The following is a 4,991-nucleotide window of genomic DNA, read 5'->3' as shown; positions in this document are numbered from 1 at the left end:
ACTAATTTCATCAAAAACACACAATTTTTCAAAAAAAAATTAAAATTCGAAATAAAAAAATGTTTTTGATTTTAAAAGTGTTATTTTTTTATTGAATTATGTTATTCTTATGAAAACTATACACATTATGATTTTTCAAACATCGTTTTTCAAACATAGTTTTCAAATTTTGCCCATTAGGATTATTTTAGAGAACCTTGAATATTGCGGACTCATATTGAGTTTTGGGATTGATTATATTGTATACATGTGTTTCAAATTTTCAGGTTACCTTACCCATTCTGATCATTAACCATGTCTCACTCTAAATGCCCTAGGACGTCATCTAGTCGTTCAAACCAAAACCAAACTCCTATTCCACCTCCACCTCAAAATTCAAATCCAAATGACCCGAATATGACCATTTTGAACTCTTGTTTTAATGTGCCTGGTCGTAGACAAGATCTCTACAATAAGTACCATAATTCATTTGAGTCATATAAAATCCGGGAAGAGCGTATAAATGGTAATATGAATTTCGAATATCTTCCTACCCTCCGTTCCTGGAAATTTGATAAACTATTTCACCTCAAACCTATCGTTTATCACCAACTAGTCCACATTTTCTATTTTAATGCGGTTTGTGTCCAAAACGAAGCTCACATCGAAACCATAGGAATTCAATCCTATCTTCTTGATCAATTCGTTTACATTGACTCCGACACTATCGCTAACACCTTTGGACTAGATAACGAAGGTTTAGATAACGAAAAAGAGATTGTGGCTACTTTTTATAAATCCAAAGCTAGTGCTAGTACCTTATGGACTTTTCACGACCGTTTTCTTCTTCTAATCATCTCTTGGTGGTTTAGACCATATGGAGGTAGATTTCCTACACTTAGAGTACTAGACTTTGGTGGATACATTGTATCCAATATGAGAAGAAAATAAATTTGCCACAGATTATTTTCGGTTAATTAGTAGATACCGTAAACACTGTCCCATCCAAAAATATAGAAACTTTAGTTTATGGGTTATCTCCTTAGTAATCTGTTTATCAAAAACGGTCTTAGGGTCACGCTTGATATTCCCATCCCTCTCAAGAACCAAATAAATTTCACATCGTTAAAGAAATTGGGATGGACCGGGGACAAGGATCAATGGGTTCGATCCATCGAGAAAACACCGGAAGTTAGCTCTTCACGAGCTCCTCCGGCACCGACAGCAGATGATGATCCAGAACTTGAACAACTCATGCACGATATAGATGATCATGTACCCGAAGACGAGCCGGTACAACAAGAAAGTCAAATGCCTCCATACTTTCGATCGTTTATGGAGAATCTTGACATGAGGTTTGCATCCATCAAGTATCATCTAATTGTTAACAACAAAGTGATGAATCATCGTTTTGATGCTATGGATGAGAGAGTCGACGCACTTACACGTGATGTGGCAATATATGGGCACATTTATCACCTCCTGCTCCACCAATGGACGATTAGACCGTTCTTGCTTTATTTACTTGGATTGAACTTAGGACGTATTGTTAAACATTTTGAATGTTTTTGGATTTGTTTGATATGGATGATGTTGGATGATTGAACTTATATGTTTTTATTGTTTGAATGGTTTGAATTTAATGTTTATATTGGTTTATATTAATTTTTGCATCATTTAGAATATGACCAATTTTCATTGCACATTATTTATGAATATTGATTTTAATGGGTAACCTTTCTCTTGATTGTGATCTTAGCAGCTTAAACTTTATCTAATTATCAATTGGCTATTTTCAAAACCTTGTTTAAAAATGTTTTATAGAGTCTTCTTGATTTAACAAAAAGGGGGAGTAATTTCAAAATTGATTTCAAAAATGAATTTCAAAGAAAATCTTAAAATTACTTTAATGCTTTGTTATATCAAAAAGGGAGAGATTGTTGAAAATATTTTGATGTTTCGATATAACAAATTAAGTGTTATTGAATATTAAGATTTTATAATCATTTTAAAGTATATTCAATTAAATTATTCGAATATCAAAATATTACTCCAAGTTTTTCAAAAGTGAATTTCAATCCTTACTAAAGTGTAAAATTGTGTTTGAAACTTAAAATATTTTTGAAGCAATTTTTACAAAGTATTTCGATCCATAATCGAGACAAAAATCAATTTTACAAAGGGATGTACCGATTCACTATTGGATGTATCGATGCACACACAACATCGAAGCCATTTTATGTACCGATGCACAGTCATGCATCGATACACTCCTATTTTTATTTAAACATTGAATGCATTTTGTGTACCGATACACATCCTATGCATCGATACACTCTGGCTTTATTAAAACATCGAATGTAATTAGTGTACCGATACACCCCAAGTCTACCGATACACTAGGTCATATAACGGTCAAAATATTTAAAGTTTACACAGTGTACCGATACACCTCGAGAGTGTACCGATACACACACGCTCCCAACTGTTTTATTTAATTGTTTTCACACCATAACAACTCTATTGACTTCACCAATGATCCCCAACGTTCAGAAGTGATCCAAGGTGTATTTAAACAAGCTCAGGATCCATTGATCAATAACAAGAAACAAGAATTGAGAAATAATCAAAGAGAAAGCATCAAACCTTATTGTTTGAGCATTTCAAGCCTATTTTCATTCAATATTCATTTTGTTTTCAAGAAAACTATTTGTGCTCAATTGTATTATTCTTGAGTGTTCTTTCTTTGTTCTAGAATTGTGCAAACATATTGCCTAGTGAGGTTTTCTGTAAGTTTACGAAATTTGTATTATTCTCTTTGGGAGGGAGTGTTCTCAAGAATTTGGGGTATAATTCTTGAGGGATTTATAAGGTTACTCTTTTTCCTCAAAAGAAAGACAAATTAGTGAATTTGTGGAAAATCCTTAGTGTGGATAGCTAAGGTAGTGGACGTAGACTTTGGTTGAGAAAGTCGAACAACTCTAAATCGTTGTGCAATTATTTTCTATTTTCTGCAAAAGCTTCCACCAAAATTTTTATTGTTAATTCACCCCCTCTTGGCTATTTCGTCGATCAATTAACTCAACAGTTTCAATGATGAATGATTCGTGTAAACAATAACCTTTGTCCCTACAAGATAAGATCGAAATTTGTCAAAGGCAAAACAATTCAAGCAATTCATTCTCAGTTGTTGTATAGTTGGTCTATACATCATTCAAGGTTCTTCTCGCATAATGTATGACATGGAAGACCTTGTTTGACACACCCTAACTTATGGCCTAAATATTTTCTTAAAATTCTTTCGAGGACTAAATTGAAATTTTAACTAAATTCGGGGGTAAAAGTGAAATTTTGATTAAATTTGGATCCAAATTTTTAAAGTATAAAAACTAGGGCACCTAGAGTATAATTTTACCATTTTTTTAAGGACTATATAACCATAAATCTAGAAAACTTTCTCATTTAAAAACCCCATTTTCTCTCTTCAAGCTTTCCTCTTTTAGCAAAGAAACTTCATTCGTCGTTTCGTCGCCAACCGTTACTCCATTTTCGACACCTCCCATACCATCGTGTTCCTTGCGTCGTCCCAAGTCCACTGGTGTCCACTTTGTATCAGTTATCATTAACGTGTGAGGGGGTGAGAAAGGCAAGTTTTTGATGTTTCAAAATCAAGCTCTTCGTCGTTCACCATTGTGAACGGAGCTTGGAAAGTGTCTCAAAACCACTTAAAAAGAACATATGAAATTTTTTGTAATTTTTCCAACCCCCAAAGGCCCTGCACATGCCTCACGCACCACCCTTATGCGTGGGGAAGTTCCACCGCCTGGTGGACTGCTTGATAATGGGTCGACCCATGATCGACCCGACCCAACCACACCTGAACTGAATTGATCAACCATTGACCATTGACTATTGATCGATTGTTGACTGTTGACCAATCGTTGATCGTTGACCAACCATTGACTGTTGATCGGCGTTGACTTTTTTAAAACCCTCTATCCTAACATTTCTCAACGTCCTGAGTTACAATTCCATGATTTGTTTTGTCAAATTCTAACCTGAAAGCCTTGAATCAATCCCATTAATCTAAAAATGCTTAGTATTTTTAGCATTTTTGCTTATTTCTTTGAGATTTGATTATGGAATTGATTCAAGAATATATTTTTTATGAAGGTGCTCATGTTTCAGCCGACCGAGGGTCAGTTAGATCTGGTGATTCTCGTCTGTATGATCTACATTCCTCGAGAGTTACTCATAGATATATGTAAATTGTTTAAATAGGGATTGTTATTATTATTCATATTAGGATTCTGATATGGTTTTTTTCATTCGTATGATCTACCGTTGCCGCGAATCGTGATCGGTAGACTCAGTAATATGTTTTTTTATCATACTACTCAGACTGTTACATGTGTGTTTCCTGATGGTGTTACATTATTGTTTTAAACAATTCACTTGAATTGTTTTAGATTTCTAATAATACTGAATATTTTTATGACACAATACTTGATTTTTTAATATTGTTTATTTGATATCTGATTTACTGTACATTTCTCACATGATCTTTGAATTTTGTATTTTGTATCTGATTTATTAGTCTAGAATATTTTCATATTTTACTGAATTAAACTACCGTTTTTACTCGAATACCTCAACCTGCCATTGGGGGCAGCCTACTACCCCACCTCCCCCTTACCCCATTGCATATGGGAATAGGGTTTTGTTGTTGTTGTTGTTGTTGTTGTTTTTACTCGAATACATACATGTTTATTATTGTCATTGGGGGTATTATTGGAGGAAGTATCTCAGGCCTAGCCTATGACTTGTAAGTCCTTATCGCAGACTTCTCGGCTTTGTGCTCAGGTTAAGTCCTTACCGCAGTTCCTTATGCTATGTGTATAAGGCCCTTACCGGGTGTACAGGTGGGTGTATGGTTCTGGGGAATCTACACATTCTGGTGATCGTATGGGGTAGTGTGCATAATTTTTTTAAAACATATTTAATAAAACTGA

The sequence above is a fragment of the Hibiscus syriacus genome, unplaced genomic scaffold (genome assembly GCF_006381635.1).
Source record: "Hibiscus syriacus cultivar Baekdansim isolate YM2019G1 unplaced genomic scaffold, ASM638163v2 tig00110744_pilon, whole genome shotgun sequence".
In the NCBI taxonomy this organism is placed as follows: domain Eukaryota; kingdom Viridiplantae; phylum Streptophyta; class Magnoliopsida; order Malvales; family Malvaceae; genus Hibiscus; species Hibiscus syriacus.
This window is presented reverse-complemented; position numbering follows the sequence as displayed.